General features: G+C 40.8%; 1 pseudogene across 1 annotated transcript; it reads left to right on the plus strand.

Moving 5' to 3' along the window:
• The first annotated feature begins 477 nt into the window (after positions 1-477).
• On the plus strand, positions 478-11,938 carry LOC306825226 (myosin heavy chain, fast skeletal muscle-like; annotated as a pseudogene). Its single transcript, XR_013781772.1, has 38 exons — positions 478-699; positions 772-915; positions 1,016-1,172; positions 1,272-1,299; positions 1,382-1,481; positions 1,588-1,680; positions 1,774-1,837; positions 1,917-2,210; positions 2,330-2,468; positions 2,600-2,718; positions 4,136-4,285; positions 4,387-4,557; positions 4,663-4,963; positions 5,083-5,147; positions 5,243-5,330; positions 5,424-5,541; positions 5,623-5,746; positions 5,874-6,010; positions 6,101-6,356; positions 6,441-6,683; positions 6,766-6,942; positions 7,020-7,165; positions 7,257-7,347; positions 7,438-7,827; positions 7,922-8,048; positions 8,132-8,250; positions 8,333-8,529; positions 8,920-9,103; positions 9,204-9,369; positions 9,463-9,587; positions 9,686-9,994; positions 10,083-10,286; positions 10,384-10,509; positions 10,600-10,770; positions 11,024-11,128; positions 11,214-11,309; positions 11,691-11,822; positions 11,901-11,938. The product of XR_013781772.1 is annotated as a myosin heavy chain, fast skeletal muscle-like (transcript).
• Positions 11,939-13,751: the final 1,813 nt, after the last annotated feature.

The raw sequence follows: 13,751 nt of genomic DNA on the forward strand, positions 1-13,751 counted from the left end.
CAGGAGAGCCTACAGTTAATGTAAAGTAAAGTAATGATCAAGCAGTAATTCAATTCTGGCCATACTAACGAAACCTGAAACATTAGACTTATACTTCCAAGACATGCTTTAAATGATCTCCTACACATCACTGACTACATTGCCATACCACATTAGGAATCCATTCCACATTTAACTTCAGAGTAGTCAGCAAGGCCCAATTCAATATAAGGAGCAGTTAAGGAACAGGTCAGACACAGAAGACCTGGGAGTTCCTGCTTGTGGTAAATCAGTTCTGCAATGTTTCAGACACTGATTGTGTGATGCTGTGGGGTTTTTTTTAACTCCTCTGACAATTGTTAAACTGTTTTGAACAGGATTGGTGAATACTACCTACTGACAGAGAAGAGAGTCAGGTAAGAAATCTTTGAAAATGTAATTTATGTGTGAACTTTAAACTCAGTCTGAGATGTTATCCGATTTCTCATTATCTATTAGATAAAAGCAGCCACCATGAGTACGGACGCAGAGATGGCCGTTTACGGCAAGGCTGCCATTTACCTCCGTAAGCCTGAGAAGGAGAGAATCGAGGCTCAAAACAAACCTTTTGATGCCAAGAGTGCCTGCTATGTGGTTGATACCAAGGAGCTGTATGTGAAGGGAACAATCGTCAAGAAGGATGGTGGCAAAGTCACCGTCAAAACCCTGGACACTCAGGAGGTTGGTATTATAAAGTCAGACTCACATTAATCAACATGAACTATCCTCATTGTATCAAGTGTCCTGTTCCAGGAGAGGACAGTTAAAGAAGATGACGTCACTCCAATGAACCCTCCCAAGTACGACAAAATTGAGGACATGGCCATGATGACCCATCTCAATGAAGCCTCTGTGCTTTATAACCTCAAAGAGCGTTATGCAGCATGGATGATCTATGTAAGAAAATGGGCCCTAACAAGAAACAAGACGTATTTTAACATTGATTTACATGTTAAAAACATGGACGTCACTGTTGAATCTCTGTGACTGCTTTCAGACCTACTCTGGGTTGTTCTGTGCCACTGTGAACCCCTACAAATGGCTCCCAGTGTACGACCAAGAGGTTGTAAATGCTTACAGAGGCAAGAAGCGTATGGAGGCTCCACCCCACATCTTCTCTGTCTCTGACAACGCTTTTCAGTTCATGCTTACTGGTAAGACATGACCAAACAGAGATTTGATCAATAAATGAGATTTCTGCTCTGGGGAAACACAGAGTTAATTGTTTAATTTTTGAATGTCTATATCAACAGATAGAGAGAACCAGTCTGTCTTGATCACGTAAGTTTAAAATGTGTTTAACATATTACTTATACCTTAAGAAATACATCAAACAAGTTCTTAAAGTCATTTCTATACCTAGTGGAGAATCTGGTGCTGGAAAGACTGTGAACACCAAGCGTGTCATCCAGTACTTTGCAACCATCTCAGTTGGTGGTGATAAGAAGAGGGACACATCAAAGGTGCGATACATTACTGTTAGCAAAATATTATTTTTAATGTATGTGATATTTTTCCATTCGATGGAAAATTGACTATTTTTATACCAACACTAAACCACCATTACAGGGTTCCCTTGAGGATCAGATTATTGCAGCTAATCCTCTGCTGGAGGCCTATGGTAATGCCAAAACTGTGAGGAATGACAACTCATCTCGTTTCGTAAGTATGGAGGGATTTCTGTAAATCAGATGTCTTGTGACACATTGTCCATGTTACTTGGTGTTAAATAAAAACGGCTTTTTTTCCAAATAGGGTAAATTCATCAGAATCCATTTCGGCACAACTGGCAAACTGTCTAGTGCTGATATTGAGACATGTAAGTAACAATACTAATACAACATACAAATAACTAGAATGAAGAATTGGCCAGTGTGACTCATGAACATTATTCATAGATCTGCTGGAGAAGTCTAGAGTTACATTCCAGCTTGAGCTGGAGAGAGGCTACCATATCTTCTACCAGATGATGACCAACCACAAACCTGAGATTATTGGTAAACACATCGACATGTTCCTCAATGTTAAACCACTCTATACATTTAATACATAACAATGCATTGAACTTTATAACCTTTTGATCTCCAGAAATGGCACTCATCACAACCAACCCCTATGACTTCCCCACGTGTAGTATGGGTCAGATTACTGTTGCCAGCATTGATGACAAAGTTGAGCTGGAAGCCACTGATGTGAGTGCGCTTCAGTGCAAGATATGAACATAGATACTGTAAATTATGCTTTTGAATGCAACATCATTAACACATGTTTTTATGTGACAATCTTTCGTTTGGACGCCTCTTTCAAACAGAACGCTATTGACATCCTGGGATTCTCTGGTGAAGAGAAAGTTAGCATCTACAAGATGACTGGTGCTGTACTCCACCATGGTAACATGAAGTTCAAGCAGAAGCAGCGTGAGGAGCAGGCTGAGCCTGATGGCACAGAAGGTGAGATCTAAATGTTAGCTAAAACCATAGTTTTGGAACAACAAAAATAAGTTTTTTGTGTTTTCTGTCTGGATTTTAGTTCACAATCAGTTGCTGATTGTTTTAACTTTGAATCACTTCACCTTTGTCAGATGCTGACAAGGTTGCTTATTTGCTGGGTCTGAACTCTGCTGACATGCTGAAGGCTCTGTGCTATCCCCGAGTGAAGGTCGGAAATGAGTTTGTGACCAAGGGACAGACCGTACCTCAGGTAAACATAGAACATAAAAAAATTCAGTAAGGTAGCTCCAAGTCTGATATGACAATGAAATGGTAAAAAAGGACCCACAAGGAATTGTACTGTCAAACTGGTAGCCAGTTAGCAGACAGCTGGCCTTCAGCCAGTTTCCAGGCAGTTCCATGGCAAAGAGAGAGCCCCCCCTCTTTCTTGGGTGTGTGCGTAAACATGCCAATGTATTTAATTTCAGGATATTGCAAGGAGATGGCGCTTCTCACACAGCAAACTTCCACCTACAGTACACCTTATTACTGTTTAGTTTGGCTCGGTTACTTAAGTTTAATCATATACTGTATTAATATATAAATATATTTTCAGTCTTTTCTGAATACAGCTTTGGTTACACATTTTCTTCTTTATTTTAGTGAGAATTTTCTTCATGTCATTTTTAAAATAATGATCTTTGGCTACACAAAAGGGCGTGGTTCTTGGTGTACTGTCAAACTTTCAATTTTACACAAACCAAACTGTAAGGCCTGATGCTTGGCCACGTCTCACTGTTGCAGTCCCGCGGTCGCACCACACCCCAACATAAACAGTCTGCCAGATCATCTCAGCGGTTCTGGTATTACAAAGTCAAAATGAAGAAATACATTCAAAAAAACAATTATTTTCAAATCCAAAAATGAATTTACATTTTTAGCAAACGAAAAAATAAAGCAGTGTTTTTTCTGCTTGTTTCACTTGTATGTCTCGTGTTAAGACTGAAAGACTGAAACATTTAATTCTGATCATGTGTGACAAAGTGCGGGCTGGGAAAGCTATCAGGAGTGATGGTCCATTACATTGCAAAAAAAGACGCACCGTAATGCAAATGATTTGATTCCTTCCACTGTGGAAGTGTGCCTTTTCGCTACATGCATTTGTTGAAAATTGTATTCTGTTTGCATTCAAGGCATATCTGTCATATTAAATGCAACTGAATCTACTCTGCATGTCAAGGAACATGAATAACTGCAGTTTTATAACAAACCTGGTCATAGAAAATTATAACCCCAGAACCTTAAACTAAGGCGTTCTTCCTGCACGGCCACAGGAAAATCCCTTTATCCAAACTTTAAAAAAAACACTGAAGAAATCTCTATGCTGGTTTTATTCAAGCACAGATGAGCTTCAATTTACACGTTGTAATTTGGATCAGTAGGATGGTCTATTGCAGGGGTCCTCGATAGGCATCCGACGAGTCACATCCGGACCGTCGGCCACCGGTCTCATTTCTAATGTGTTTGATAAATTACCTAATAAATGAAAAATGTGGAATGGATTTAGCTTTACGTGAAAAACATCTTTCAATTGGATGCATGCTGTCATTTGAAAACATGAGAGGAAGATTATTGTTTTTGAAATATCTAAATAACTTTAATCAATCTGTATTTGTGTTCTTATTCAGGTGATGAACTCAGTAAGTGCCCTGGCCAAGTCTATCTATGAGAGGATGTTCTTGTGGATGGTCGTTCGTATCAACCAGATGTTGGACACTAAACAGCCAAGGCAGTTCTACATTGGAGTGCTGGATATTGCTGGATTTGAAATCTTTGATGTAAGCTTAATCTCCAACAGTTCAGTAACTGACTGACTTTTCTTGATAGGAACTCTCTTTATGTATGCAAAAACTAACACTGGTGTTATGTCCCCTTACAGTTCAACACTTTGGAGCAGCTCTGCATCAACTTCACCAATGAGAAACTGCAACAGTTTTTCAACCACCACATGTTTGTCCTGGAGCAGGAGGAGTACAAGAAGGAGGGTATTATCTGGGAGTTCATTGACTTTGGTATGGACTTGGCTGCCTGTATCGAGCTGATTGAGAAGGTAACAATTACATTTGGTGTTTTTACGTAATGGTTCTTTCAAAGTCACAATGTAAATGTATGTAAATATAAATCTAATAACATTATGTCTTTCCCTCTTCTAAAGCCCATGGGTATCTTCTCCATCCTTGAAGAGGAGTGCATGTTCCCCAAGGCAACAGACACATCTTTCAAGAACAAGCTGTATGACCAGCATCTCGGCAAAAACAAAGCATTTGAGAAGCCCAAGCCCGCAAAGGGCAAGGTTGAGGCCCACTTCTCCCTGGTGCACTATGCTGGTACTGTGGACTACAACATTGCTGGCTGGCTGGACAAGAACAAGGACCCACTGAATGAGTCTGTTATTCAGCTGTATCAGAAGTCCGCAGTTAAACTGCTGGCTGCTCTCTACCCTCCTGTTGTTGAAGGTAGGAAAGCCAAACATTAAAATAAAATAAATGTAATGTCGTTTCACTTCATTTTCAACAAAATGTACATTATTCAAAACACTAGCATTACTTTATGTGAATGTTAAACATATCAACAGAGGCTGGCAAGAAGGGAGGCAAGAAGAAGGGTGGTTCTATGCAGACTGTGTCTTCACAGTTTAGGGTAAGGTTTTGAAGACTTTGCTGTAAAATTACCTCTCACTCATACTACAAACTGATGTGTATTAAATAACATCACTTTGAATTGTGGATCCACAGGAGAACTTGGGCAAGCTGATGACTAACTTGAGGAGCACTCATCCTCACTTTGTGCGTTGCTTGATTCCCAATGAGTCAAAGACTCCAGGTACATAGAAAAGATCAATTGAATAGAGTCTTTGAGGAATGGCTATATGTTGTTGTTACATGTTTCATGACTGTAATGAATGTCTTTTTACAGGTCTGATGGAGAACTTCCTGGTCATCCACCAGCTCAGGTGTAACGGTGTACTGGAGGGTATCAGAATCTGCAGGAAAGGTTTCCCCAGCAGAATCCTCTATGCTGACTTCAAGCAGAGGTGTCTATACATATTGTATATGTTTTGATACAGAAGGTTCAAAGGCAACAATCACACTAACAATGAACTTTCTTATGAAAGATACAAGGTGCTGAATGCCAGTGTCATCCCTGAGGGCCAGTTCATTGATAACAAGAAGGCTTCAGAGAAGCTGCTTGGATCAATTGATGTTCCTCATGATGAGTACAAATTTGGACACACCAAGGTAAGATACTTTTAGTACATTTGTTCTCTTTAGTGTTCTTCTGGAAGTGATAGGATATGTCTTCCACTTCCACTTTATATGAGTTTTTAAAACATTCATTTTCATTTGTGCATTTGTGTTTGTTTAGGTGTTCTTTAAGGCTGGTCTTCTGGGTACCCTTGAGGAGATGAGAGATGAAAAGCTGGCATCTCTGGTCACCATGACTCAGGCTCTCTGCCGTGGTTACGTCATGAGAAAGGAGTTTGTGAAGATGACAGAGAGGAGGCATGTTGGACAAAGCTAGTTTTGAATTAGAAAATGTTCTTAAATCACACAACAAAATGGTCAGTTACACCATCTTCCTCTTTTCTGTAGGGAAGCCATTTATTCCATCCAGTACAACATCCGCTCATTCATGAATGTCAAACACTGGCCATGGATGAAAGTGTATTACAAGATCAAGCCTCTGCTCAAGAGCGCTGAAACTGAGAAGGAACTTCAGCAGATGAAGGAGAACTATGACAAGATGAAGACAGATTTGGCTACTGCCCTGGCCAAGAAGAAGGAGCTGGAGGAGAAGATGGTGTCCCTTCTGCAGGAGAAGAATGACCTGCAGCTGCAAGTCGCATCTGTAAGTATACATTGATGAACTGAAATGCTGTCTAATATTATCCAATATTGATTTGCTGAGATCTGTTTCCTTACGATAAATTAGGAAGGAGAGAATCTGTCAGATGCTGAGGAGAGATGTGAGGGTCTTATTAAGAGCAAGATTCAGCTGGAGGCCAAACTCAAAGAGACCACTGAGAGGCTGGAGGATGAAGAGGAAATCAATGCTGAGCTCACTGCCAAGAAGAGAAAACTGGAGGATGAATGCTCTGAGCTCAAGAAGGATATTGATGATCTGGAGCTTACCTTGGCCAAAGTGGAGAAGGAGAAACATGCCACTGAGAACAAGGTCTGGGTTTAGCAATCAATCTCATCCATCAAATTCCATCTAAACACTACCCTCAATAACAATGTCTTGCTTGCAAATTAAGGTGAAGAACCTGACTGAGGAGATGGCCTCTCAGGATGAGAGCATTGCCAAGCTGACCAAGGAGAAGAAAGCCCTTCAGGAATCTCATCAGCAGACTCTTGATGATCTGCAGGCTGAGGAGGACAAGGTCAACACTCTGACCAAGGCCAAGACCAAGCTTGAGCAGCAAGTGGATGATGTAAGTTCACAAGTCCTTCAGATTGGAAAATAACATGGTATTGAATCCTGATGATTAAGTAGTATACTATTGTTTAGCTCGAGGGGTCTCTGGAGCAAGAGAAGAAGCTGCGTATGGACCTTGAGAGAGCCAAGAGAAAGCTTGAGGGTGATCTGAAACTGGCCCAGGAATCCATAATGGATCTTGAGAATGACAAGCAGCAGTCTGACGAGAAAATTAAAAAGTAACTTTTTTTTTATTTTAACAAAAGCATACACAAATGTTATTATAACAGCATGAACTCTCACTAAGAAATGTATCCATGATTCTTTCAGGAAGGACTTTGAAGTCAGCCAGCTCCTTAGCAAGATTGAGGATGAGCAGTCAATGGGTGCTCAGCTTCAGAAGAAGATCAAGGAGCTTCAGGTAACATATTGTGTTACAGTAAACAGAATACATATTGTTTTGTTTGTAAAGTGAATGTTTACTGAAAGACAACACACCTACATTTAACAGGCCCGCATTGAGGAACTGGAGGAAGAGATTGAGGCTGAGCGTGCAGCTCGTGCCAAGGTTGAGAAGCAGAGAGCTGACCTCTCCAGGGAACTTGAGGAGATCAGTGAGAGGCTGGAGGAGGCCGGTGGAGCCACTGCTGCCCAGATTGAGATGAACAAGAAACGTGAAGCAGAGTTCCAGAAGCTCCGCCGTGATCTTGAGGAGTCCACTCTGCAGCATGAAGCCACTGCCGCTGCTCTTCGCAAGAAGCAGGCTGACAGCGTTGCTGAGCTGGGAGAGCAGATCGACAACCTTCAGCGTGTCAAGCAGAAGCTTGAGAAGGAGAAGAGTGAATACAAGATGGAGATTGATGACCTCTCCAGCAACATGGAGGCTGTTGCTAAAGCAAAGGTAGACAAAGCATTTCATTTAGTATAGTAAAAAAGGTCAATTACATACTAGAAAACAAATGGTTACTTATATGATCTCTGTTTCTCATCATCAGGGAAATCTTGAAAAGATGTGCCGTACTGTTGAGGACCAATACAGTGAACTGAAGACCAAGAATGATGAAAATGTCCGTCAAATGAATGACATGGGTGCACAGAAAGCACGTCTCCTGACAGAAAATGGTATGTTTAAGTTGTCAGTGAAAGGTCTTCACAGTAGTTTATCATGCAACTAAACTTGTGTTTCATGATATCTTTCTGTCAAGGTGAGTTTGGCCGTCAAATTGAGGAGAAAGAAGCTCTTGTCTCCCAGCTGACCAGAGGCAAACAGGCCTTCACTCAGCAGATTGAAGAGCTGAAGAGACAGATTGAAGAGGAGGTTAAGGTAAGAAAACTTTCAATTCTTACTGAAACCTCTGTATGTGTGATTTAATACATTTTCATACTGATGGCATTTCTTACTTTAGGCCAAGAATGCCCTTGCCCATGGAATGCAATCAGCCCGCCATGACTGTGACCTGCTGAGGGAGCAGTTTGAGGAGGAGCAGGAGGCAAAGGCTGAGCTGCAGCGTGGAATGTCCAAGGCCAATAGTGAAGTGGCTCAGTGGAGAACCAAGTATGAAACTGATGCCATCCAGCGCACTGAGGAGCTTGAAGAATCCAAGTACGTACAGTTTAAAGTTTTACATTTTGTACATCAAGAAATACAAAATGAGAAGAATTAAACATCTACAAGTATCGCAATACAGCTTAGCTAAATTGACAATTGTATTGCCTGTACAAACACTTATCTTTAAACAAATTCAATTGAACAATAAACAAGCATTTTTTTCCACAACATTTTCTGGTCACAGATTACAGCTTAACTGAAAATGACAAATGTACTGCCTGAACTGGTTGTACTCCTTTCATGTGTGGATCTAGTTTAAAATGTCAACATGATAAAGAATTTCAAAAATGTGCAATAGTATGGGGAGAAAACATTGAAACAGTGCCACATTGAATTGTTACATAAAACTGTTTTTCACTGAGACCAATCACACTTGTCAAACAGGAAAAAGCTTGCCCAGCGCCTCCAGGAGGCTGAGGAACAGATTGAAGCTGTCAATTCCAAGTGTGCTTCTCTGGAGAAGACCAAACAGAGGCTCCAGAGTGAGGTGGAGGACCTCATGATTGATGTGGAGAGAGCGAATGGCCTGGCTGCCAACTTGGACAAGAAGCAGAGAAACTTTGACAAGGTAACATTTCCCTCTATCAACTGTACTCTGTATTCAAAGACACACTATCGTTATTCGCCATTGTATTAATAAACAACTAAGCAAATAAATGGCTTTTTAGGTGTTGGCAGAGTGGAAACAGAAGTATGAGGAGGGTCAGGCAGAGCTTGAGGGAGCTCAGAAGGAGGCTCGTTCTCTCAGCACTGAGCTGTTCAAGATGAAGAACTCATATGAGGAAGCTCTGGATCAGCTGGAGACCATGAAGCGTGAAAACAAGAACCTGCAACGTGAGTTCATATTACATACTTCAGAAGCAAAGTATTTAATACTTAATAAACTTTTAACACTTAATGATACAAAACACATGATTCTCTCTGCAGAGGAGATCTCAGATCTCACTGAACAGATTGGTGAAACTGGTAAGAGCATCCATGAGCTGGAGAAGTCCAAGAAGCAGGTGGAGTCTGAGAAGTCTGAGATCCAGACAGCTCTTGAAGAGGCTGAGGTACAATTGTTCAGGGAAAATCCTCTGAAAACCATTTCGAAATCATTATGGACACACATAATTTAAAGATTTATATTTTAATTCTTTAAATTCATTAGGGAACTTTGGAACATGAAGAGTCCAAAATCCTGCGTGTCCAGCTTGAGCTCAACCAGATCAAGGGTGAGGTAGACAGGAAGCTGGCTGAGAAGGACGAGGAGATGGAGCAGATCAAGAGGAACAGCCAGAGGGTGATTGACTCCATGCAGACCACTCTGGACTCTGAGGTCAGGAGCAGGAATGATGCCCTGAGAATCAAGAAGAAGATGGAGGGAGACCTGAATGAAATGGAGATTCAGCTGAGCCACGCCAATCGCCAGGCTGCTGAGTCCCAGAAGCAGCTGAGGAATGTTCAGGCACAGTTGAAGGTATTGAATCACACAGAATTTGATCGAAGATTGTTGTCAGTGCACTATTTGGTATTCAAGGGAATATTTTCCTGCCATTTTTCACTAGGATGCACAACTGCATCTTGATGATGCTGTCAGAGCTCAGGATGACCTGAAGGAACAGGCTGCTATGGTAGATCGCAGGAACGGTCTCATGATGTCTGAAATTGAGGAACTTAGAGCTGCTCTGGAACAGACTGAGAGAAGCCGCAAAACTGCTGAGCAGGAGCTGGTGGATGCAAGTGAGCGTGTTGGTCTCCTGCACTCTCAGGTGATTTTACTTTAATACATGTACTTTTTAATTTTCTGAACAACTTTGTAAATCCATCTTTTTTCTAAATTAATTAAACTATTGAATTTTCCTTTAGAACACAAGCCTGATGAGCACCAAGAAAAAGCTTGAGGGTGAACTGGTTCAGGTCCAGAGTGAAGTCGATGACACAGTTCAGGAAGCAAGAAATGCAGAGGAGAAGGCCAAAAAGGCCATCACTGATGTAGGTTTTTAAAAGATCCTTAATTTTTACGCTGGCTTAATGCGTCTTAATGAAATGTTTCTAATCAACATTAAATGCTGTTTCCTCTAGGCTGCTATGATGGCTGAGGAGCTGAAGAAGGAGCAGGATACCAGTTCTCACCTGGAGAGGATGAAGAAGAACCTTGAGGTTGCTGTCAAAGATCTGCAGCACCGTCTGGACGAGGCTGAGAATCTGGCCATGAAGGGTGGCAAGAAGCAGCTCCAGAAACTTGAGTCTAGGGTAAGAAAATCCTGTTCAGAATATGAAAATACGGTATGTATTAAAAGTGCATCAACCGGCAGTGGAGGAATACGGACACTATTTTGGCTGCATTAGGAGTGGAAGCGGTTTGATGCAATTTCGCGACAATAGGCGTCAAGGAGTTAAAAATAGACTCATAGTTGTATAAAGAAATGTAAATAACCTGTGCAGGAAAAGAACATTATGTTCTATATATAAATATATTTACATCTAATGTTTGCTCTTTCTGAAGGTTCGTGAGCTGGAGACAGAGGTTGAGGCTGAGCAGAGACGTGGAGCTGATGCTGTTAAGGGCGTTCGCAAATATGAGAGGAGAGTGAAGGAGCTGACATACCAGGTATACAGTCACTGAGACATTGGTATCAAATCATTATTACCTATATATTATGTAAAAATAAAATGTATCGAACCTATTATCATAGACTGAGGAGGACAAGAAAAATGTTACCAGGCTTCAGGATCTGGTTGACAAGTTGCAGCTCAAGGTGAAGGCCTACAAGAGGCAGTCTGAGGAAGCGGTAAGAGACTTATCAATATTCATAAATAATATAGAGATAAAATGACATACATTTTTCAAACTGCTTTTTTTTACAGTTCTTATCATTTATGCAACATATGAGTAAAAGTACAAGAAATGTAGATGAATGCATGAAACACTAAACCATCATGGCACAAATATTGTACACAAATAATTGTTATTGACAATGGTCACTATGATGCCTAAAAGGTGTATCATAATAAAATCACTGATCCTTTCTGTAAAGTCAATACAATGACGAAAAAAAGTCAATAAAAAATGATGACTTACACCTAGTAACGCAATAAATAATTTAAAAACAACTTTTGACATACAATTGTAAAATGTTCAGTACCTTTAAACCTTGTAAATGGTTTTCCAGGAGGAGCAGGCCAATGTTCATCTGTCCAAGTGCAGGAAGGTCCAGCATGAGCTGGAGGAGGCTGAGGAGCGTGCCGACATTGCAGAGTCCCAAGTTAACAAGCTGAGAGCTAAGAGCCGTGACTCTGGCAAGGTAACATTTGGAGCTACTATTGGTTTGAGTTTAGTGACATGAAATGAACATGCCTCAACACTCTGTTTTTGTCTTTAGGGAAAAGAGGCCGAGTAAAATAGCCTGGCTGATCATCTTCTCTACATTTCATCATATAATATGATGTGAAACATGAAAATAAAATACTCAAGCACTTGAAAACTGCTTTCAGTCTGATCATTTTCTTCTTTTTGCTTCCCCTGATAGAATAGTATAAAGACTGGTATTATGTGCTATCCAGAAATCAAATACAAATGAGAAATGATCATGTACACAGCCTTATTGAGAAATGAAGAGTGGATTTGATATTAGTTCATTGCTCGACCTTGTCTGAAATGTTTCTTGCATCACTCCATTTGCAATATAAAAATTAAGACAAGATACAAAGATGCAAACATTTACACCATTCAAACACCAGACATGTACTCAGAGGCTCTATAAGAATCCTGGAATCCAGTTCTACACTCAATTTTATAATTGACTGGTGCACAAAAAAAATGTTTCAGTCTGACCTTAATTAAAATGTGGGACCCGATAACTGCAGTTTGATTGTCATTTTCCTCTTATTTTGTCAATGTCTGGTACTTTAACAAACACTGAAGTGCTGCAGATTTATAATTTACTTTGACAGCATTTTATGTAGATGTTCTCTATCTAATGAGCCTTAGTCTTTCATTGTATTAGATGCATATGGTTGTGTGCAGATCAAGCATCTGATACGGGTTTAAAATTAGGTAAACCTTCAGAGAAGGAAGCAATAATAAAAAACAGGCATACAATATGATATGAATGAATTCAGGAATATAAGCTACTGCATATTGATTGCTTGCTGTTTATTTTGACTGGTAAAAGAGGTTGAGTAAAGCACTCCAGCAGATGGGCTGTTTCTAATACAATATTTTTGGAGTCAGCCAGAATGCCAGACAAAACTCACTCCTGTGTCTCTTCAGAGAAGCCTGACTTGTTGTAATTTACAAAGGAACATGACTCTTACTCCCAGCATGCTCCACAACACCAAATTTTATGATATAAAACCCAACATAAATGTTGACTGCGTATTAGCTCTGAAGAACTGAACTTTATTTGTCAACACTACAAAGTGCTGGATGATCAAACAACCATGCTAAAAAAAAAGCTCAGTAAACAACCAACCCCTCAGGATAATCCAAGGACTAAAGTAATAAGTCTAGGAATTCCAACATTCCATGAAAACAAAGATTTTGACTCTGGAGCCCCTCCCAATAGGAAAATTCCAACATCTGCTCACAGCCATGACACCTTCGCAGATTTGAATCATTGCATGTGAAGGGGGGTGAATTTCACAGCCCATGCAGGCAGGGACAACATTACTCCCTCCTGCTACCTATAACCCCTGACTGCATGGTTTACAGCTGAGAACTTCCGAAACATCAGATAACTTGGATGGCTCCTGTCTCCCCAGAGGCTGTTGGGGAGTGCGCAGATGGCTCATTGAATCTCTGGTGAAGGATGTAGAATGGTTTGATCCAGGCAACCCAAACTTCAACATAGATGATTACCGCTGAGAGATCAACTGGTGCCTCCGTGATTTACCTGATGCATTCACACAAGAGATACTGATACTGTAAATAGTCAGCTCAGTGTGCACAAATCGTATTGCTTTAAAGTCTAGTGACTATTTAAGTCTTACATCCGGCCTAACACAGATTCATCTCCTGGTCTCACTTGTAACGAAATAAGGGCAGATCCTCACTCGGAGAGATGGCAGCGGGTAGATCCTCCCACGGTAACACCAGAATGGGCAGATCCTTCCAAGGAGAAACAGGAGTGGGCCAAGCCTCCCACGGAGATACCAGAGTGGGCAGATCCTCACATGGAGAATCAGGAGTGGGCTGAACTTCCAGGTTTCAGATTACATAATTTACATATTAA

Source organism: Symphodus melops (assembly GCF_947650265.1).
Source record: "Symphodus melops genome assembly, chromosome: 6".
In the NCBI taxonomy this organism is placed as follows: Eukaryota; Metazoa; Chordata; class Actinopteri; order Labriformes; family Labridae; genus Symphodus; species Symphodus melops.